The following is a 24,056-nucleotide window of genomic DNA, read 5'->3' as shown; positions in this document are numbered from 1 at the left end:
CTATCAAACAATGCTATAGCACTCTTTGTATCTGATGTCATTTCCATGGAAATAAATGGAGGCATTACTTTTGGAGCAACCAAAGTAGTTTCTGCTATATTCTGGCAACAAGCCAGTTGGCTTAAAATTCTTACAAGAAGGTGTGAAAATAAATCTCCCTCCAGAATTTCCTTCAAGATTCAATGTGACAAATGATAAATCAGTCAACTCAAGTTCACTTTCTGTCAGTGGTTTTAATGCAGTGGCTTTGGGAGTGGCTGACGAGCAGCTCTGGAGCTTACAACTCCAGCAACTTGGCTAGCAACATTTCTGTAGAGCAGATATTTGTTAGAGTCAAGACTGGTAGTATCATCTGTGCAGGATGTGTGTTTTGATAGGGCTTTGTATATTCACAGTGACTTGTACTTGTGACAAATTCTGTTGCTATCCAGTGCTGCTCAGTATTCTGGCTCAGGAAAGTAACTTATTTAGAAACATCTGAGCATCAGATTAATCACAGAAGTGTCTATGGCCATGGGAAAAAGAGAGAGATGTTGAAACAACTGATTGTGACTAGTATATGGAAAACAGCATGCTTTGTTTGTTCATCTGGAGTCCTAGCAAAGTTGAAGTGGAAAACTGTTGTTTAACTTTCCTGGGAAGATTAACATATGGAGGACACTCAATGTAGAGACAATTCTATTGATCTGATTCTAGATAAGACTGCTTCTTAATACCTCCTTGAAGATTTTGTCAACAAAAATTACTGGTGTCTTCATACCATCTGATTTTAAATGTTAGCTAAATGTTAGTTTTTAATGTTAGTTGACCAGTCCTGAAATAGATCTATTAACTAGGCAGAGAATTTAGGTTGCCCACTTTCAGATGTTTTGTGTTGCAAGTATTTATATGCCAAAAATTTTTGGAAGTATAATATCGTGCATCTGTTGTGGTCACTTTTTGTGCATAGCCATTGAGCCGGGAGAAAGTTTTCTGCAACTTCAACTTACTACACATGAAATTGCCCTGTAATGATGTAAGTCTGCTTACAGAGGTCCTTGGCTGAAGTTTTCTCATGAGTGCTTTGATGTCTTCTTGTCTACAGCTATATAGAAAATGGTACAGACAGCAAGAAAGAAAATACTATGTGAATACTGTTTGTTGCAGGGGAGTTGGACTAGATAACACTTAATGGTTCCTTCCAATTCAAATGATTCTATGATTCTGTAATACCTTTATTTGGTTATCAAAGGCTCAATCAGACTGATATTCAAAGACATCCACCTACTTGCGTGCAGGATTAATTTTTTAAAAATACGTCCCCATTTTTGTTCCACCCGTTTTATTGCCCTGATTCTGGGCAATGCCAGGACTAAAAACAGTCAATCTTCACCAACAACTGTGTTTCGCTGTGTTAAATAAGTAGGAGGCAGTAACTGACAAGTTTATAAAATTTTGCCTGTTTAATGTCATCTATCGCATCTGCACTTTATATAAGTGAGTTTTGAACTGATATCTGTCCAACTGGGGTTTATCTAGGATCTAAGAGTGTATAGGAGAGCTAATGAAGTAGTGGCATGCTAAGTCAAGGAGTTTAATTCCTTCAGATTTGTTCTGAATGTAAGCAGTAATTTTGTTGTCTTCCTCTTCTTTGGATATTCTGTAGTGTATCACCGGTCAGAGCTGATTTTCCTTGCACACTGATTTAATGGAGAAATGCTTCTGCTGTACTGAGGGGCAGGGCACGTTGGAGACGAAGTCCAGCGTCTCTGAACGCTCCTCTTAAGAAACAGTTCCTCATTTCAGGCTCATTGTGGTGGCCACATCACTCCCAAAATAGGCTTCTCAGAGTCTCAGTACATCATGTGCATACTCTACAGGCAGACAGAGATCAGCTCTTCTCTGCAGAGTCTGAAATGCCTGAGGCTCTTGTCTCTGCTTATATCCATTAGAGGTAAACCAGGACTGATTACAGGGAACGCTGTACTTCTGATCATGTCAATGTGCATAGCTAGCAAGTGTTCTGGAGGCAGATTCTCATCTCATTTGCATTGGTACAAATCAAGAGTAATTGAGTTATGCCAGATTGAGAGCAGGAGAACTGCTCTAATAGGATCTTCTGTCTGAATAAAGATATTATTGAATTCAGCTAGTGAGTCTGCTTTGTCACTGTTTTCCTTTGATTCTGTGCTGATATGCAGTGTTTAGATTTGGTTCGGAATGAACCCCGTTGCGTGTGCAAAGAGAAGGTCGCTTCAGAAGGAAAGGCTGTTGAGTCCCAGTTGTGGGACCACTTGTTTGCAAAAAGGGTTTGCATCAGTCACTCCTAAAAAGGATTATTTCTAGCAAGTCATCTACCTGTCTGCTAGACCTAATCAAACCCAGGGGAAACCAGTAGCCCTCATGCACCACGATCACTCATCACGGAAATGGTGGAGAGAAAAGTAGCCCATACAGCAGTCTGATGTTAAGGTTGGAGATAAAAGGCACTCTTTTTTTAAAAAAGGGACAAGTTTGAAAGATGATTTAAAAACAGAAAATTCTTCACATGACCCTTTAAGACAACTTAAGACCCTTTTTGTTTCCTGACTATTTTGGTCAAGAATGCCACAGCTAATAATTGTGCCAGAAAACCTTCCCGTCTGAAAATGATCTCTTCCTAATGGATAGATGATTCCATATGGTTTCATATGTCATAGATGAAGAGGGAACATACTGGACGACTGGCCACAGCTGGCAGTTTGGGTTAGTGTCATATGGATAAACATGTGAGCTGTACTGCATTGTGCATTTCAAGTAAACCATTTATCTAAACAGGTGCTGACCCACTAGGAATGCATTTTTATGGTCAAGCTTGCAGCATACACTGATATGAACCACTTTTTTCTCCCTTCCTTTTTTTTTTGCAATGCAAACAGTACACTTAGATATCATCTGACTCCATTCTGCTTTGTGCTGCATAATGCCATTGATGCCCACAAAAGCTCACCTGGGCAGACCCTTTGTAAATGAGATCAGAATCTGGGTCTCCTAAACTGCATGGATACATCCAGTCTCCACAATTTTTTTTTCTGTGAGCCAGAAATTCACTTCCAATACATACTGCTGTACCACACCTGGGAGATTAAAATCACCCAATTTATGAGGCTATAAATATACAATATCAGACTTTCTTCCTCCTTGAGCTACTGTGCTCTTACCCTGTTTCCAGATGAATTTTTTTGCACTCCTCTCCATGTCATAATCACCTCTTTGTCTAAACACGCTTCATGCTGGAATTCCTCTAGCTTGCATTCTTAATATGTGTGGTTCAAGGTACTTGCTGACTGATTTATGCAGGGCTTGTGTGGCTCCCTTGGAAATGGAGCAGAGCACATTCCATCCACCTGTGTAATAAACCCAGCTGGGGCAGGGTGGGGGTACTCCGACCGTAGCACAAATAATCTTCACTAAAGTCTTGATTGAGTTATCTGTCTCTCTACCACATGTTCCCATTCCCTGCAGTATTAAAATCATATTTTTATTTGCCTTGGGAGCAAATATTTGTGGAAAAAGTCATCTTTAATTATGTCGTTTTCTTTGGAGTTCAGTGTCACTGCCAGCACTAAAAGACTCTGGGGTGGGTGAAAATGCCCTGCCCACATTTCTGTGGAAGTATTATGATAAGAGTGCAGCCCTCTGTTAATTTGGTCCTACCATCCAGGCTGCTCTAATATCTGTTAAACTCCGGGCTTCTTCCTCTCCTTTCTCTGCTTTACAAGCAGTGTAACGCTCTTGCTCTCATTGCAAGCAGTAAAAATTTGCATGCAAGTATATTAGGTTAGTTTGGGGTTAAACTAATGTATAGACAATCTCAGATTGCGAATTTCATTAACGAGTTGAATTTCTCATCTCTCTGTGACTGTGCTTGTGCCATGATGGGCAAAGAAACATAGAGTTGGTCTGGGTACTGAAAATGGGATTTCTGTGTTGGCGGAGGAATAAGTCTGATAATGTTATTCACAGAATCCTAAAATCATAGAGTTAGTTAGCTTGGAAGAGACCATTAAGATCACAAAGTCCAACTGACCACGTCCCTCAGAGCCATATCTCCACAGTTCTTGAACACCTCCAGGAATGGTGACTCCACCACCTTCCAAAGCAGCCTGTGCCAATGCATTACCATTCCTTCTGAGAAGAAGTTTTTCCTAACATCCAACTTGAACCTCCCCTAGTGCAACTTAAGGTCATCACCTCTTGTCCTATTGCTGCTACCTGGGAGAAAAGGCTGACCCCCCCCCCCCCCACCTAACCATAACATCCTTTCAGGCAATTGGAGAGAGCAGTAGGATCTCTCCTGAGCCTCTTCTCCTCCAGACTGAACCATCCCAGCTCCTTCACCTGCTCCCCATAAAACCCGTAGGGTGCTCCAGAGCCCTCACAGCTTCTCTGCCCTTCTCTGGACACACTCCAGGACCTCAGTGTCTTGTAGTGAGGGGCCCAGAACTGAACACAGCACTCGAGGTGCAGCCTCACCAGAGTTGAATACAGAGGAATTTCCTTCTGAGTAGTTTCCCATCACAAATAGTCATGTCCTGGCTCCTTGGGAGGTGTGAAAACAGAGTCAGCCTCAACTCATCAAGAAGAGGATGGTGACACTAATTCTCATCTCCCACCATACCCACATCTGAAATGTGCATTCCCTCACTTTGATTTATACATACTCATATATACCAAAGAGTAGTTAAGATTTCATAGCGTAACAGTAATAAGGCAGCTTAAATAGCAAGTTCTCAGTTGTGTCTGGTGCACACTGTGCCACGGGAGATTAAAAAGAAAATCAGAAAGTGCATGACGGAGATTAAGATGATTCTGAATCGCTGTGTATAAGTCTCAGTCCCCTTTGTGCCTCTTATCTGCTGTTTGAAGTACCGTTACTTAAGCTCAGTGTTAGAGGAAAGAAAAAAAAAAAAAAAACAACCAGAAAAAGCTTTTCTGAGAGGATGTGAGAAGCCATTTCAAAAGATGACGCCTCTCCAGTAAATAAAGCATAAAAGTTTCGGGTCAGCACTGAAATGGTGGATGAGATGGAGCTGCACCCGAAAGAAAGCTTGTTCATCCAGGAGGCTTTCAAATCTCCTCACTGAGATAAAGAAGATCAAAGTGTTTAAACACGTTGATCCACTACTGAGGAAAATTTAGTGCTAGCAACAGAGAGCAGCTGCAGTATAGCTGGCGTGTCTAAACTCACAGCAGGGAGTTAATTGCTCCTATGGATATAGGTCTGCTTCACAAAAACAGGTCTGAAGGAACGCCATTCCCATTCACAGAAGAATGGAGATCTATTGATAAGCAATGAAATGTAGATCTCCTGCATGCAGCATTGTCGGAGGGATGGAGCTGCTGGAGGAGAGCTGCAGCATGGGCAAAGAGTGTGTGAGGAGCTTCTGCTTTTACTCAACTTTTATTGCACTGAGAAAGATCTTATCAGTTTCCTCAAGATTACAGCATCAACTTCAAGGCCTTCTTGAAACACATTGAATAATGAAATGAGGAAGAATAGCTCAAAGTCATACAATACAGTGTGCAGGGAGGATAGTGCAGTAGGAGGCCTACTGTCATCAGTGAATTTCCTTTAAAAACTGAGTGTTTATTTTTATATAAATTATTAATTAGGCAGTGAAAGGAGAATAATGAGTTTGGTTATAAAGTAATAGTAATCCGATGGACTACTTCTGGTACAATCACAGCTGTAAAATACTGATGACAAGTCTAGTGGAGAGGCTGCTGTAGCATTTCACTCATTACACTCCTTGCAGTCCTGGCACTCGGGTGTGTTCCTGTTTCATTGGGGAACAGAGCAGAAGGAAGTCCTGAAATGATGGGGCTTCTCCCATGACACAGTTTTTTCTGGGAGAGGTAAGATCTGAATGTGACTTTTGCACTTGGATGTGAATATTAAGAGATTTGAGTTCTTCTGTGTAGCTAATACTGGAATATATTTTTCTTATTCTATCAGAAATAAAGATTCTGTCTTGCTGATACATATTATCTCCCTTGTAAAAGTATAACCCCTAATATCATCGTATATATTTAACGAAAATGGAAGGCAGGTCAGCCTCTGCAGTCTTTCCAATTGAAGAAAAACAATTTGGCTCTAGGACAAAGTTAAATACTCCTGTAAGAAGTCACTAGGGTACAGACCAACATGCCAGTCTAACTTCAGCTGCTCAGCCCTTTCTTGGGACACGCAGTTCTTTTGATAACAGCATATTTCATTGTGTGTATATATAGTGTATATCTATTTATATATATATGTAGATATTTGTGTGTGTATGCCCAGTCATATAAGTAGAGTGTGTCCTCTGAACTCATTTAAAACATTTAGTTCTTGAGACTTTCTAGAACTGACTGAATTATTTGCCATAGGCTCCCATTTTACACAAAGGAGGGAGAGATGAGCATTGAGAGGCACAAAAGAAAACCTTTTCATGGCATCTTGTGCCATTTGGGATGCCCTGGGATGGTGAACCTGGTCTCTTTATGCTGTTTCAGTAATGTGTAGGTCTTCTTCAAGAGTTGGATCATACTTACCAGTCTAGCAGGTATCTGGGATAGGTGGTAGCATCTCTCAAGATCAGAAGTGCCCTTAGTAGTTAGCCCCAGGACAATCCCTATCCATTTGTACTTAGATCTGTCACATGTCAGGGTATGACCACATTGCCCTGGAAGAGAACAGCTGTGGTAGTGGCAGAGTTGAAGTGCTAAAGTGAAGAGGTCCTTACCATCCTCCTTGAATATGCCCTCTCCAGGAATGTTACATTCCCACGAAGCAGGAAAACAACAGATTTTACTGCCCAGAAGCACTGAGCTTCAGAAGAAAGTCTTATTGCCCTCTGTTCATACGTACTGCTCACACTAATGATACCACCTAGACCAGTAAAGCAGCTGCACAATAAAGAATAGGCTCAGCAACACCTTACAGGCATAACGTGTTCCCCAGCAGTGCAGAACTGTCTAAGCTGATCTACCTGGTCCATTCCAGCAGCTTTGTGATATTTTAATTGCTGAGAAAGCAGCTTTCAAGAATATGCTAAAAATATTTTATCCATTTTGTGTATCATCAACATGCTTTCAGTTATATTGAGATCTTTTGCTTTCTATACATTCTTATTCATTGTGTCTGATGTATTCTATGATTATTATAGTCTTAAGAAGTTTGCAAAAAATTGAGGTTTTGTAGAGAATGGGTGGTTTGTGGCAAGTGGAATAAAAACATTGCAAGCAAGTTGCTATCTTTATCAAAAGAAGCCAGAATACATCCAAGTTCAGATGTGCAAATAGCCTTCACAGTGACCAGATATCATACTCAAGGTGATGCAGAAGAATGCTTAACGTCCATGGGAAATGTGGAGTCCACAGCTGCCAGACTTTTCTCTGGAACCTTCAGAGATAGGTCAAGTTTTGCACCTTTCAGTTCAATAGCTGTGCTCCTGTAAGCTTCTCAGTGTCAGCTCACCAACCCACAAGCAGGACATAGGGATGGCAATTATCCTTCACTGCAAAGCACTGAAGGCCTTCGGATTACAGATCAGCACTGGATAAAGATTACTGCTTCCATTTAACAGCTTTAAAGAAAAGTGTATTGATGCTAAGATTATGTTTTATTGTTGGTCGAGGCTTTGCTGAAAGATTTAAAACATTTACAGGCAACAACTGAGCAACAATTATAGAAACATCTGCTTTGACCTGGGGAACGTAGTCTGATGCTTTTCTAGCAAATGCAGAAATTCTTTCTTCTACAAGGACATTTTTAATGTACAGTTCAAATGGGACAGGAGAAAAGATTGTTAGTTATGAAATGAACCCAAGAATAAAAATATTTTTCTTCTACAAAAAGCAGTAGCGGAGAAAATGACCCAGAAGCCAAAGACTTTTTTTTTCTTCTTTTTTTTTTTTTTCACAGTAGACAAGAGAAATATTTAGCTTGGAGATTCCATTGCACAAAAAACATATTCTAATGCTTTGAATTTTGCAATACAAACTAGGAACATTTCAAAACAAATGTTGCGGTAAGCTTTAAAGAAAGGTTCTGTATGTGCAGAAAAGCTGGCTTTCTGTACTGCTTAGCAAGCTTCCATCAGATAGCTGTGTTACCTTTAAACTCAGCAAGTATCTGACCAACTTCAGTGCAAAAGAGAAGCTGTTACATTTTGGAACAACTGCTCAGCCAACCTGAAATCTGAGTTCAAAGGATAAAATTGCCACAGCAGAAGCAATTCAAAAGTAAAATCAGCCCACTTAGACTGGTGAAAATGACCTGTTTGCTTGTTCCAGTTGGCCAAAACCAGGAATTACATTGAGTTCTACTTGCTTCATAAAATAAGTTATTTAACTGGCTTACTATTGTGGTCAACTGCAATGTTTAGAATAGTGTCATTACCAACATTATTGCTTAGACCTTATCAAGGGAATATTACAAGTAATGAAGTAAGTATTCATCTGCACTTTGAAAGTGCAGCTTGGGTTGCAACTCATTGGCCACTAACTTATGCAGCTAAAAAATAGACATCTGAGTGAGTCAAGATTCATAGTTCCTTCAAATACATGTGTAGATGGCTAAAGATAAATCTGTGTCTACTAAAGCAAGTAAAAACAAATGAGGATTCAAAAACAGTATGATTAAAGTGGAATATGAAAGCAAACATTTTGCACAGAGCATATCTTATCGTCCTGTAACAAATAAGGAAGAAGAGGTTGGTACACAAAGGGCACAAGACAGCAATTCTTTGATGAATATTAAAAAGTAATTCTGAAGAAACTCAACAGGACACGTTCCACATCCTTTGCTTCTGCTACCATTTTGCAGAAATCCAATTTTTCATTTTAAATTATTACACACTGAGAAAATTATCTTAATTCTGAGAAGCCTTCACTGTGTAGCCTTTTCCAACCTGCTCTATAAATGCAGTCCTCCAACTGCTTAAAAAAAAAATTCAGTCTTCTTAAAATAATAATAATAATAACAGCAGAGATAAAATGCTGTGAAATGGCCTCTACAACATGATTGAAACAGAATGGGATGTGCAAAACACTCACTGAGAGCTGTCCTGGACGAAGGGGTTCAAAATTGGCTTGATGTGTGGGCTAAAAAGAAGAGATGCATTGCTAAAGAACAGTTCTCTAGGCTTAACTGCGTCTGCAGTTTCTCCTCCAGGATGACTCAGCCTGCACTCTCCATCCTGTCTCTTGTTTCCTTTCATCTAGAAGCGGGGTGGATCACAACTCTTAATTCATTGCCAGATAAGTCTGTGTATGGGAATGGTCGCCTCTCCAGGCAAATCTCATCACCTAGTATGGTCTGGTGATGAGAAAAAAAAGATCTCTTGTTAAATTTCTGAGCACTGCCTTCTCCATGTATTTTTAGGCAAGGACTTACTGTGTGGATGAAATTCATAATAATAATATGTTTTGCCAGTGATGAGCTGTCAGTGTAATGTTAGTGGAAATGAAACATTAGGCCAAAGTCAGAAATATGTCTACACAGGATGTTGGTCTGGTGTGAAAAGAGATGATGTGCAGGTCTGGGGTATGTTTGAAGTGGTGGTTGGGCTTCAATCATCATAAAGGGATATGCTGACTTAAAGACATCCTTTGACTTTGCTGAACCCAATGAAACTCCCTTCTGCTTTTATTTGATGCTTTTTGGAACGTGTCTATGATCTCCAAATACATCAGATATGTCTTTCCATTCTCTGTAGGGGCTCAAAATAATGAGAGGTTGTCCTGTGCACTGGGCTTCCTTTGGGAGGATGATTTTCAGCTCATTTCTACGCACGTTGTCTCTGCTTCCTGCCTCACTCCACTTAGTTGCCATGTTAGACAGTAATCATTTAGAGTTCGGCATGACAGTGAAAATAGAGATGGAGAAAAACGCAGCACAGAGACAGCAGTGACCAGTTTATATATGTATATATTTATTTAATCCTGGTCTTGAGTGCATCCAATTCATCAGTTTGTCCACATTCAGTCAAGGAGGGAACACTTGACTGTAGGAGAATATTGAAGCTCTGCTGACTTCAGGGAAAATTAAACATGTGCGTGATAGTAAATGTCTCCTAAAAGCATTCAGAGTTGAGATAATCTGAAGTATAACTCTGAGTGTTTTTTGGAATTCTCTAGGACCAACTCAAGAGCATCAGAGATGGGACTGATCATAGAATAATAGAACAATAGAATGGCTTAGGAAAAAAACATTAATGCCCATCTTGTTCCGACCCCTGCTGTGGGCTGGCTGCCACCCACCAGCTGAGGCTGCCCAGGGCCCCATCCAACCTGGCCTTGGGCACCTCCAGGGATGGGACACCTACAGCTTCTCTGAGCAAGGATATTCATGATCTCCTTCTATCAGCACCATGGCAGCAGCATGGCTACCTATGACATTTATTGTGCTGTTGAGGACAGCACTAATTACTGCCATCCCCCAGGGATTGCTTTCTTGCAAAGCAGATGCAGTTTCTGTAGGAATTCAATTGGGACCAGAGTAATTCAGGGGCATCTCACCTGCTGTGAGTTAACATGTAATGGACCGAAGCAGCAGGCTAGCTGGGAGGAATACTGCTGCTTCCAGAGCTGAACAGCAGATAGACCTCTTAGCTGTTGTCTGAATAAATGATACATTTGAAAATAACATATCTGAAAAAAAAACACAACCAAGCAAACAAATCTCAAAACAATACAACCAGGGCCCAGGTGGCAAGAAATTGTTTTCTCCTTGTGTGTGGTCAGTGATGTGGATGCTTTGTTTTCATAACACTGATTATGAAGGAATTTTTATTTTTGGATAGTCTGTAGAATGCAATGTAATACATCAAAAGAAATCATTGCTTTGTATGCCTGTTACAAATGAAACCTGATGCACCAAACGACAGGGCTGTTCACTTTGATGAATTAATGAATTTTGCCAATTTTGCTAAGAATATTAAGGGAAGAAATGGTAATAAAGAACGAAATGCTGACTGGATACAAAGATAGAAATAAAAGTTTGATATGTTTGTAGAGGTTTATGGCTAATATTTTTTCAAGAAAAAATAACTTTCCTGGGTTTGTCTGTAGTGATGTATATTCTTATGTACTTAAGGCAAAATAAACCTTTCAGTACTAAATCAATCAGTTGGATCTGTGCTTTAGTAGAGAAACAGTACAACAATTTTTTTCAGCAATGTTAATGTATTAAATGAACTCAATAACCATCATATCTGAAAAGGCATTCATTTCAGCTGTTGTGGAACTAAACTTCTGATCAAATCGAGAGCATTAGCTTCAAGGCCACCCTTTCTCCTATGAGACAGGATGTATCTGTGTGATAAATTAACTATGGGTGAACGCTGAGTCTTTAATGAGAAAAACTATGCTCAGTTGGATTCAGCCTTTCATGTGAAAGCTGTTTGGGACCTTATTGAAAAGAATGTGTTAATCAAGAGAAAAGCATAATTACTATCTTGTCAGCAGACACAAGGGGGAAAGCCTGGTGAAAAAGAGGTTGAAATTAACTCCAAAAAACACAGAGAAAGAGTTATTCTATAAGGTTTTTGGAGAGCTTGCTGTACCCTGCATGGTGATTTATGACAATTGGATTCTCACTTTTTCTGTAATTAATATTGCTGGATGCTTCCTATTCAGAAGAATGTTAATCATAATAATGCAAATGGAAGTATTATTGCAACTCTGCCTCAGAGTTCATATTTCATATTCAGCCAAATGTTCAATATTCAGCATCCTTCTCAATGGTGCATTCACATTGTATGGATAGATGAATGTGCACCAAAGGTAAAATAACTAAATTAATGTAAACCAGAATAGTATGTCTGGCACAGAGCTTTCCATTTCCCCAGTTTTTCAGGCTATTTAAACCAATAATAAATTATTGCCATGTGCTGCTAATTACACCTCCATGAAGTTGTGTGTAACATAAACTGCACTGGCAATGGAGTTGGATTTAGGTTCGTATGCTTATTTTTAACAGGTCAGAAGCAATTTATTTCCAATGGGGCACATTTACAAATTTAGACTGGAAAAAAAAGTGTGATTTCTTCCTAATATGAGGAGAACCTCTGTGACAAACTTTTGGTACTGTATGTCTTTCAGCACTAAAAATATTCATAAGAATAGAATCAGCAGCGCATCTTAATTTTTAAGAAATATGATGAATATTTATCCATTTTGCTACTAAAAATGCTTTCCAAATTTTCTTCTTAATATTTTCTACATTCCTCTGCACTCCTTCAGATTATTTCTTGGCTTAGATCAGTTTCTGTATAATTTCTGATGCTCTTGGAAACATACGGACCTTTTCCTCTTTTTCTTTTTCTAAAAATTTATTTAATAATGTTGGTTGTTGATAGGGTGGGAAACAAGAGGGGGATCATCAATTTTTACTACTGTGTGGTGGGTTTTTTTAGAACATGGGAATTTGAATGAAAGGAATATTTTAGAGCTAATTCAGAATCATTAGCTAATGTTTTAGAAAGTAAGCAACCCAAGTGAAGTATGATCATGCCACAGATGTCTTTCGTAGCATTTTTGTCTGTAACATAAAAGTGTTTTTTTAATTCCAGAATTCCAGGAGGAATGTAATTACCCTATTAAGACTGTCATATTAAGAATTGACAGCAAAGTTGTGCATGTGGATAGGGTGAGGCTCTACTTTTTAGGAAACAGAAAAGAATAGTCAAGTAGCAGTGTCCGTAGCATATATGCCAAAGACATTGCATGAATCCCTTTTATTGAGAAAGGAGAGCAATCCTCTGGTAGGAAAAAGTTTTAAACTTTGCAGATCCGGATTCAAATCCAGTAGGCATTTCTGGATAACATCCAGAAAAGTGCTTTGGTCCAGGTTTTCATCTCAGCTTTTTTTTTTAAGAGATTAATTCACGCTCAAGTTGCATTTGATGTGTTATCCTGTAGATATAGAATAGTAGAATACCTCAAGTTGGAAGGGACCCATATCCTCATTATTCTCCCTGTACTGGGGCTCATTGGCAAAAGTAGTCTCTGCCTTGACAAGCAATACATTAAAATTGTGAGAAGCATCAATATTCTGGTGGGGGAAATACATGTGTACCAGAGGCTTGAAAGAGGAGAAGAAAAAAATTATTCTTACCTCCTCGTCTTTTTCAGATCTTTTAGAAAAGCATTTTGGTAAGCAGTGACCTCTTTTGCTTTTGTTTTCTTGCTCACTGAAGTGAACATCTGTGAGAGAGGATATTCACAAAATTAATTCAGATTGGCCTAGATCAGGACCCTGTGATGTTGATTAAAAACCATCCGCAGGGCTATTAGCAGAGTGAGATACTAAATGAAAGTGTGTTACATTGAGTGAGTTTTCTAGTGGGGGAATATCAGCAAGCAGTTTTGAGTCCAGTAGCCTTCAAATGTCTTCATTCATTAGCCAAAAAAAAAAAAAGAAAAAAAGAAAAAAAGAGTTTGTGTTAATTAGAGTCACAGGTGATCCAAATTGGGAGGTATTGCATAAATCAGTGAAGATTGGAAGATTGGAAACCTTAAGCAGGAAATCACCAAATGAGATGCAGCATTGAAAAATGCATATTGGGAGGAACAATCTGTACCAGGACACAATCAGCACTAGAGAGGATTGTTCAAGAAGAGAAATTAGTGGGAGGAAACCAAAGAATGTGGTTCATGAAGTAAAGGACAGTGTACTGAGCAGGTACTTAAGGCAACCTTTGCACCTTTTCAGTGGAAAGCTTGGATTCAAAATTCATCTCCAGTTGGCAAGATTAAAAGGTCAGTGCAGTTTTGGACTGTGCTGTGTATACAGAATCAGGTTTCTCTGAGAAAGACGTGGAAGCCCACTTCCGTAACAGCCTGCTTCCACATTACTCAGATTTTTTTATTTTGATTTTTATTTTTTTGCCACTTTTAAAAGACCCTGTGCAGCAGAGTGCATGTAAAATTGTTGCACATCAATCAAAATGGGTAGCCTGGGAAAGATGCCGGCCCTGGCAAATGTGGCTCTTAATGAGACCACTCCTATCCATCTACTGTAGTCTTTCTCACTACCTCAGTCCCCGTGGGACTGTGTCACCCAGCACAAGGAGAAGAGCTAAGAGAGAGGAAATGAGCTAATCAGCTCATTCATCATAATAACGACAGATAGAAGAGAAGAGCAGAGCCCTGGTGCTGTGTTGTAAATGTGGGCCAGCTTCCAGAGGAGCCGATTTCTGTGAACATCCGTCTTGAGGCAAAACATGTTTGTCACACAGGGCTCATTACATTTAAACTGGGGCTCTCCTATACCACAAGAAGCTCAGCTAAGACAGAATTTACTGATATGAGTGGAAGCAGCAATGAGCATTTGTCTAAGATCTAAGTCATTTCACCTCAACAGAGACAAAACATTTAAAGAAGGAAACATTTGGGGTGATTGGGTAAATTAAATAAATATCCCACCTTTTGAGGACTGTAAAATCACACAACAGGAAAGGAATAACCACCATACTACTCAGAAACTCTTTAAACTGCAATAGAGGAACTGGTAAATTACTCTCTTGGCAAAGAGATGGATGTTTACACAGTTAGCTAAGGACAAGCATTTAATTCTAAATACTATATAGAAAGCTTTAGTTTGTATTTAACACACACAGTATTTCCATGGAATGAATAATCATATTCTATTACAGTGATGACATGTCATTACACTAGGAATCATGAATGTATAGGTGACTCTTTTTTTGTGCCCTAGCAGCTGGTTTAAATTCATTCAGCATAGAAAATAAGGTAAAATCACAAAACAAAGCACTGATGGTTTTGTTTTTATTTTTGTCTGTGTCTTTTGACAGGTAGACTGAAAATAACACATGTCCAGGTTAAAACTGCATCCTACAAGAAGTATTTGATGGATTATTCCTAGACATTTCTAAGAAGTTAAACGCAAAAAGTGAGTACTAATCCCTATGTCTAGGATGTTTTCATTATGCTTTGCTGTTTAAAATCAAATTATGATCATTGTACTGTTTCATAAGCATGATTGGAGTCATGAAGTATTTAACTAATTTCTGCAGAACTACTGTTATTTGATACTGATAATTTTTATTACTGTCAAACTTGGGAGTCCCTTTCAAGGAGTCATTTGCAATAAAAATCAGTGCTGGACACTGTAGAATATAGATATTCTCTGCATGAAATGGCTTACATCAAAGTACAAATCAAAAAGACATAGGTAGTGACAGATTGATGGAGAATCAAGGATGCAATAAGAGTGCCAGTAACTATGACAGGCAATGATAACAGTGTCATTAGCCTAGCCTTTGTCAGTGCTTTCTAGGCATCATTGCAGAGAAGGGAAGGGAATAACAAGGTTATTTTATAGATGTTTGTGGGGAGGAGCAGGAAAGAAAATACAGAAGCATCCATCTGAACATTCAGCACGTTTCATGGAAGATCGTTGTGTGGGTTGATTGGATGCAGACAGCTTGTTTGTTACGATGAGGATGTCAGTGCTTAAATATTATTTCCATGAATATTTGCTCCCACATTTTCCCAAGGACCAAGATGATGCTGACCAGTCTTGTTTTCCCAAATTTTCCATTTTTCACTGTCTGAAGATGAGAGCTCCATTTTTCAGAAATCTTCCTCAATTGCCTCAAGCTATTCAAAGACTAATGAGTGGGGCCTCAGAACATCGGCCAGATTTCTCAGCACTCAGGAGTGTCCTAGTGAGTTCCATGGACTTGTGCACAGCTTCTTTGTTCCCTAATCTCATCATCCTTCACCACTGATATGTATGTCTTCCTGTCTCCAAGCTTTCCCACCTTTTGCAGGCACCTGGGATTGCTGAGGGCAAGTCCTACCAGTATGGAGCAAGGTGAACAACAGATTGAGCACATCAGTCTTCCCCATGTCCTTTGTCAGCAGATCTTCTGCCCCATTCAGCATAGGACCCAAATTTCCCCTATTATCATCATCTGCCTAGAGCTAATACAGACTTGATGTCTCTGGGTAAGGTTACAAAAAGATAAGAGTAGTAAAAGAAGAGAAAGGAACCAAAACATTAAGAGTTGGAAGGAGGAATAATGTAGATTTATTACAGAGAAAAGAAAAAAAAAAGACAGAAAAGATAACATGGAAAGGATCTGAGGTAACAAACCGAGGGCAAAATGTCAAAAATAACAGACTGAATGGTTTTCTGTTCTGGGCAGCTGATAAAATAAGGAAGAAAAGTATGAAAAGCAGATCCCTAGGCATCCAAAACTAGATGGAAAATTATAGGAATTAAGGTCCTGAAGCCCTAATTTTTCACATGGGTTTAAAGTTTCCCTTTGATATTCTCTTCTTTATGCAGATTTTAAAAGCTTTTCATGCAGAAGGTGTACAAACAGCACTTAGCACTGCCAATAAGGTCTGGGCTATCTACAGGGCTTCTGCCTTACACAGAAGAAAAAAGATGTTCACCTCAACCTGGGAAGTCTTTACATGAGTGATGAATGGGGAGTATGAAAATCTTGTTAAGGAAAAGCTATGAAAAGTATGGAAAAGGAAGTTCTAAAACTTATAATCTTGAATGTAGAAAGATATTTCAAGGAAATTGATGCAGAATTATGTTCATCTGCAAAATAAAAAGGGAGCGGTTAGTGCACACCAGTGATTTAATCACCAAATAATAGGACACTCTTCCCAAAACGTAACTCTACCTGTGGGTTATGTCCGGTAGTTCATTCTTATTTTCTCTTTGGGGAGAGCCACTTTCTTCTATAAGGAATTAGGTTGTTTGTTTCTCTCCATAATAACAACAATTACTATGAATTAACTGAGAATTCAGAGCCTGCAACCTATATTTGTCCATACCAAGCCTACTCAAATGAAATTTATAGTTTATCGGGATTTAGATTGATTGGAATTATTAGGGCTGGTGTGAATTAAAATATGGCTGTAGATTGGGTTCAGACTACAGTTCTGATCTCACTCCAAGATAAAAGAGTGTGGGTCTTTTTTTCACAAGGTGATTTTTTTTTTTTTTTTCAGAAATAAAACAACGGTGTTTTCAAAGTCAGTTTCATGTTAAATAGCAACAGGATAACGAGGTGACTGACTACAGCTAGCTGATTTTGGTGAGGAAATGGAGAAGAGATCTCTAAAATAGAAGTCCCCAAAACGCTGGGAGTCACTGAAAATTACAAGCTCAGTTTACTAAGAGATGGGTCAACTCACAAACTCACAGAGCATATATAGATGGGTTTTTACTGAAGGCGAATTGCTACTGACCATTGTCAACACAATCAGAATATTAAAAGAAAAAAAGATGTTTGCTAATCTTTTCAACAGCTTTGAGGTACTTAATATCCTTGTTTCTGTCAGTTGATCTGATTGGTGACAAAAAGTCAGAGGGCCTCTAGTAGACCTCAAATCAATTATTTTCTATGGAATCACAATATTTTTCCCCAGTTATGTACAACTGAATCACCCATGCCATCACTGTGGCAATTATATCTGCACACCAAGGAGCTGATCTACAACCCTCCTTGCTGGGTACACTGTGCTGGGTTTCCCAGCTTCTAGCTGAACTGACTTGGCAAGAAGAAATGCACACAGGCAATAAGTACAAGCAGTACAAACAATAGGCACTATTATTTCACTGTCTGGTAAAAAAAATAAAATGCCTCAGGGTAGGCAGAACACTTCTCAGGGTGCTTTTCAGCCAACATCTTTGTGTTGGAGCAGTCAACATTGATCTGGAAACTAGATGATTCCCAATTGCTGTTCAAGTGCAGCTCTCAATGGCAACTGGGTTTCATTGCTGGACATCAGACTACTTTTAGGTGAGGAAAGACGGAATTAGATGGCTGGCTTTAGGTTTCTCACCTTGAAATCACTGGCTGTTGGTTGTTGGCTTTCACACCATTGTATGGCAGCCTGTGCCCATCTATTTTCCTGTCATCCTACAAGACAACTCATATGCATTTCAGCATGTTTGCAAACTATTTTATGAATCACTTTGCGGGAATAAAGATTCATTAAAAAATCCCTTTTTCCTAGCTTACCAAGAACTGATGGATGTGTACATCTCTTCTAATTTCCTTAAGTCTCCTAGTTTCTTAGCCTCGATCTACCTGTCATAGGATTCACATGGTGTATCTTCTCATTTACACTATAAATCCAAGATATATAGTGATAAGGATATATAGATATATATCCTTACCAAATCTATGTTTATGCAGCAGCTAATATTTTGGGCTAGTAATGCATTTTCAAGCCTCCAGGTATAAGAAACATAAAGATGTTATATAATAACAGGGAGCAGCTCATTCTCCTGCAAAGCATCTTGTTTCAACCCACAATACAGAAAGACATTCATTAAAAGGTTCCATTTATTTAAATCAATCTGTCATGCAATGTTAATTAAGCATTAATTGATACTTATTTCTCTCAGGCACCAGACCATCATTTTTCTTGAGTAACCTCTGAAGTTTGGCTCACAATACCAGGAGAGGGATGGAATAGACTTGTCTTCATGAATACTAGAGGCATCATTTATTTATTTGTGCATTCACTCACTTACTCGTTTTTGATCTCAAGTGCATCAGTCTCCATAATCCCCTCCCCTCCCATTATTTGCCAAAGGAGGAACTGGCAAAACAATAGAAAGGATGTAATTAGTAACTTGGCTGTGGGGTACATGGATGGGTGGGTATAGAAACCAGTACGAAATCAGAAGTTTAAACCGAGATCTGTTTGTATGTTGTCAGCCAACCATTTTCTCCCTGTTTTGATTTGCAAGTGAATTGCAGCTGTATTTCTTGGACATATCAGATTTTGTTTGCCTTTTGCTGTGCTGCAGAAAGCTATTTTCAGCCCAGATTTCACTCTGCCTGTTGGGACATGCAAGAGATGTGATCTCACACTCTCCACAGAACTGATGCACAACAGTGATGCCATAACAAAGATCCCATCGTTACTCTGTTTGGAGAAAGAGATAACTTCATGGCAGTGAAACAGCCAATATGGAGTATCGCAGAGAAATCTTCCCCTGAGGATACTTATTGCTCATCTCCCTGTAGGTTTAATTACATACCATAATATCATAGCATCTTCCTTCTGAAAACCGCGTGCCATTTGGAAAGCAGTAATGACATTACACTTAACCCACAGCCTGCACAACACTGCACTATTTACACATACCACCCACCTCCACCAACAGGCAGATTCCTCCAGACACTTTAAGGATGGTTTTGCTGCTTTCAGGATTTTTTCAAGCTGCCTTCAGGTTTTCCTTATGCATATCTCTCCATGATTCTGCAGTGTGCATTACAGACATCTAACAGTGCCATGCATGCAAACAATTTTGCTACGGGTCCCTATGGGAACCATCATAGAATCACAGAATGGTTTGGATTGGGAGGAACCTTAGAGCCCACCCAGTTCCAGCCCCTGCCATGGATTGATTGCTCCCCACCAGCTCAGGCTGCCGAGGGCTCCATCCAGCCTGGCCTTGGGCACCTCCAGGGATGGGGCACCCACGGCTCTCTGGGCAGCAGTGCCAGGGCCTCTGTCCTCTCTGTGAAAAACTTTCCCCTGACATCTAATCAAAATCTCGCTCTCAACTACACATGCAGAGACAAACCCAGTGTATTTTCACTTGTTTGCTTTAGCTGACATCAACGCATAGAGTTTTTGGTAAAGCTTTCAAATATTCTAGCAGTTCTCCATGATATCTGCTTTAATGTACAGAATCTAATTAGATGTGGACCAATGGAGTGGGGAGGGTGTGAAATTTGCTATGGGATGTGCAAAGTGGTTACCATTCTGCGTTAGAATTTTTTCCATAGAAAAAAAGCAGAGCTTTTTCATATAGAGCTTTTTCATTTTATTATAGTGCTATTTTTTTCAACTGTGTAGGACAATATCCATAATTCCATCGCTGGGTAGATTTGGTTTTTATATGCTTTCTCATTGGGATTAAAAAGCCATTGCATAGCATAAGGTAAAACAAACAGATAGGTGAGTAGAGGCATCCATCTCTCATGCAACAGGATAACCCAGAAAACAGTAGTGTGGTGAAATAAATGAAAGTGAGTTAAAGGACCTGTCTGCACCTGGTATAGGAAAGCACCCCTGAGAACTGCTGCTACAAAGCTTTGTTCAGCTCCTCCGAAGAGTCATGTTAAGTCCTAACATGAAGGGCAGGCTGAAATAAGGAGAGCAGTTTTAAATGTACTTCAACAGGTAGAATTCTTCCTTTCTATGTTTTGTAATAGCAGCATAGTATTTCTAGTTGAAAAAAATTATCGTGAATCTAGGAAGGTGCATGTGCCTTTGAGGTAGAGGAGTCATCTTTTTCACAATCTTGCTCATTAAGGGTAGTTTATTTTCCTGGAGTAGATGCTCAAACTGTCATCATAAATGAAGAAGCAAGTTCTTCATGTCAATGCATTTAACCTGTTAGTAGGCAGTCTGACTGCACTAAAAGCACTATCCCGAACACTTGCTATTAGCATTGTATTAACCTAATGTGTCCTTCCTGGAAAAGATAAGTAGATTAGCTTTAAATATGGAGATTGGCAACTTGAAAATACAGCTCAGCCCTGAAAATACAAGCAGCAGTTTGTCATTGCTTTTGCAAAGATATTACAAGAAATTGCAAGAAATACACATACCTATGACAACATCAGCCTACGTATAGAGAAGCCAGAGGATGCACAAATGTTGTGTTTTTTTTTCATCCTGAGCTGGACATCTGGGTCAAGTGAGTTTGTTCATCTCTGCATAATGGAAACAATTTGTTTCCTCCAAGGATTTCTCACAATACAGTGTTTGTGGGGAGTGAAAGGTGGGGACGTGCCTAAGGCATGTGCTCAGATCTGCAGAGCGTTCAGTCCCTTTGGAAAAAAAAAAAAATTACCTTGGCCAGCCTCATGCAGAGTTTCTGCCCTGATCAAGGCAAACACACAATTCACCTGCTACCCTCAATTTTCACTCTCAGTGCTGGGAAATTGTCACTTTTAAGTGTAATTACCAGGCAATAAGGAGTCCTTATGTCAGTCCCTTCAAGGACAGAACAAGCTTCTTCAAAATGGGAATGTGGAATATTCTGCTTATTTTTTTTTTTGAGATCTTTGTAAGGAGGGAAGGGAAGGGAAGGGAAGGGAAGGGAAGGGAAGGGAAGGGAAGGGAAGGGAAGGGAAGGGAAGGAAGGGAAGGGAAGGGAAGGGAAGGGAAGGGAAGGGAAGGGAAGGGAAGGGAAGGGAAGGGAAGGGAAGGGAAGGGAAGGGAAGGGAAGGGAAGGGAAGGGAAGGGAAGGGAAGGGAAGGGAAGGGAAGGGAAGGGAAGGGAAGGGAAGGGAAGGGAAGGGAAGGGAAGGGAAGGGAAGGGAAGGGAAGGGAAGGGAAGGGAAGGGAAAGAATAGTTCAGTTGGAAGGGAACTAGAAGCACCATCTAGTCCATCTACACTTCCCAGTACCAAAAATTTGCCCCTATCGGACCATGTACAAGAACTCTGCAGCTGTATTGAGCAGTCTTCAGCTGACGATTTGCTCCAAGTGGCATTCCCAATCATGCTGCAAAGGACGCTGGCAAAACATCCTTGTTGTCCGTACAGTATATGATCTACAGCCATTGCTGTGGCTTTGGTAAGATGAAAAAACTGCACACTTCCTAGGCTGTCCATGTTCCAAAGAGTCTGAGGGCTGAGTTTCAGCTCGTGATTTAGCATGCTTCACAGTGTCACTTTATTTTCTTTATCCCGTTTTAGATTTGTGGGTTTTTCTTTTTGTTTCTTTGTTTTGTTTGTGGGGTATTTTTTTTTTTTTTTTTTTTTTTTTTTTCCATTTTAATGGCCTGACATTTGCCAGGGAAAACATTTGCAGCAATAAATCTCATGAAAATCTCAACTGAAATCTCATCTCTGTCTTGACATTAATTTTGATCCTTTCCATCACACCTGTCTCCCTGCAGGTTTCATCTTTGTTCTGGGAGGCAGAGATTTGCTCATCCCTCCTCCCTAGTAGCCTCTAGGTATTAAATGATGGGAGGGCACAGAAGAAATTGCATATTTTTGTGGTTAAATGCAGTTGAATAATTTCCACATTGTTCCACCTTGTTTGAACCGCTCCTTTAACCAATTGCTTGGCAGTCTGACAGCTCACTTACCCCTCTAACAGCAGTTCACAAAATCTGAAAATGTTTCAAGAGACAAATGTGCAAGCAGGGTTGTTTTCCCTGTTTGTATTTGCTGTGTATTTGAAGTGTCTGTAGAGCCTTCTTTGCTCCAGTTGGCTCTTGAAGAGGACATTGTCCCTTTTCCTCCCTGTTGCACTGGCCAACCAGGGTGAAAACAAAGAGCATATATGCAGTGACAAAACCCAAAAGCTCTTAGACAAGAGAAGAGAGGAGAGGAGAGGAGAGGAGAGGAGAGGAGAGGAGAGGAGAGGAGAGGAGAGGAGAGGAGAGGAGAGGAGAGGAGAGGTTATTTCCTTGCTCAGTTTTGTGAAGCCTATAGCTACATCCAAGAGATACAACTGGGACACGTACTGCTTAATGATGGCATGACTTGCTGAAGTGATAAAATGCATGATGTTTCCTGACACATGCATATTCTTAGTAGCTTCTGATGAGACAGGATGAGTGGAGTGCAAATGTTTGCTAACTTAGGGATAGACTCTGATATGGAAGGTATGCAGAGCTATCTTTGAAGTCTGCAGCAGTCCAGCACACATGTAACTGGGATCAGCAGTGAGTGTTCATTCCCCAAGGACACTTCAAAGAGTACATTAAAAAAATAATAATGCAACAACAGGAAAAAAAAAAAAGCCTAAGGATGATGTCATTGAAACCCTCTCCAAGTTATAGCCATCTCCAATTGCTGCATGTCCATGTGGATGAAGGAGTTGCAGAAATTTTTGAAGTGGCTGTAGGTATGCAATATTCAGCAGCAGGATATGGTTTGGGGAAGTGAGCACTAGGTACCAATTAAAAAATGATATTTTTTATTTCCCCTGGGATATTTTTCCATCATCACACCAGAGGAACTGTAGTGGAACTGTCATGTTTATGGATTTCTGGAAGAATTTAGGCTTTCAGGAAGGACACCTGTGTCTTTTTTCCCTTTTCTTTTCTGCTCATTGTCTTCATTTTTTTCTAGGCTTTCATCCAAACTCCACAAGTGCATTTTGAGTCTTAGCTCAGTTACTCTAAAATGAAAGATTTTACAAAATAACTTACAGAAGATTTTAGAAAATCATCCAGTTATGCAGATCACACATTTAAAAAAAAAAAAAAAGGACCACTCCTCTTAGCTCACCCAAACCTGGTCCACTTGTATGCCCTTTGTTTTCTTTATGATCTTTTCAAGAATTTTCATAAGAGAAGGTAGCTGCTCCCACACTAATAATGTTTCTCCTCCTTGTATCTATCTGCTAGTTGAGAGTGCTAAGAGCAAGAGAGATAATTATGCTTTAATTGGGATTTGTTTGTTCAAAGAGGGAGGGGACGAGGGATGCCTTTTGGTTCCCATGGCCTTCTAGATAAGTTTTCACATAATGCCAATTAAGAGCAAAATAAAGAGTATGCAAAACAGATGATAACTGCTGCTCACCAGGAATCATTCTTTTGTGACTAAAACAATGCAGCATTCTACTGAGGGTGTGCTTTTTGCTGCTGTACTTTCCCTTGATTGTTATGGCATTTTGTGTAAGGCTTGCTGCTGAGTGGACCAAACCTAGTGGGAGCCTTCCAGTTGTATGTGTATCTGTACATATACACTTGCCAAAAGCAGAAAGAAAATTCAAATTGAGGATTCCCCTCCCCCCCCCCAAGTTATTTTTATTTTGTTTTCACTTCAGATGAGCTATTGTATATGGGGAGGGGTCAAGGGTTTTTTTTCCTTTCTCTTTTTCTGTATTTTTTTCTTTCTCCTTGTTTGTTAGTTTTAAGGGTAATTATTCACCCGGGCCTTTTCAGCTGTCAAAAGTAACAAAAGGTAATCCGACTTATTCTCTTCCCTACCCCCACACCCGCCTTTGCTTCCAACAAAAGCAGCCTTTGTTGGGAGGGTCATCATTTCACAAGGATCCTTCTTCGTCTCA

The 24,056-nt window shown here is 39.7% G+C and overlaps 1 protein-coding gene across 6 annotated transcripts in view; it reads left to right on the top strand.

Annotated features, from left to right (window-relative positions):
• Positions 1-24,056, top strand: part of TENM4 (teneurin transmembrane protein 4) — an 810,928-nt gene that overhangs the window by 403,876 nt on the left and 382,996 nt on the right. For all 6 annotated transcript variants that reach the window (XM_052669278.1, XM_052669305.1, XM_052669320.1 and 3 more), the window contains one exon: positions 14,820-14,917. The gene's annotated coding sequence lies outside the window, so the exon portion shown is untranslated. The remainder of the gene's footprint in view (positions 1-14,819; positions 14,918-24,056) is intronic.

The sequence above is a fragment of the Tympanuchus pallidicinctus genome, unplaced genomic scaffold (genome assembly GCF_026119805.1).
Source record: "Tympanuchus pallidicinctus isolate F22 unplaced genomic scaffold, pur_lepc_1.0 scaffold11, whole genome shotgun sequence".
NCBI lineage: Eukaryota > Metazoa > Chordata > Aves > Galliformes > Phasianidae > Tympanuchus > Tympanuchus pallidicinctus.
The sequence above is the reverse complement of the archived record's forward strand: the minus strand, read 5'-3'. Positions and strand labels throughout refer to the sequence as shown.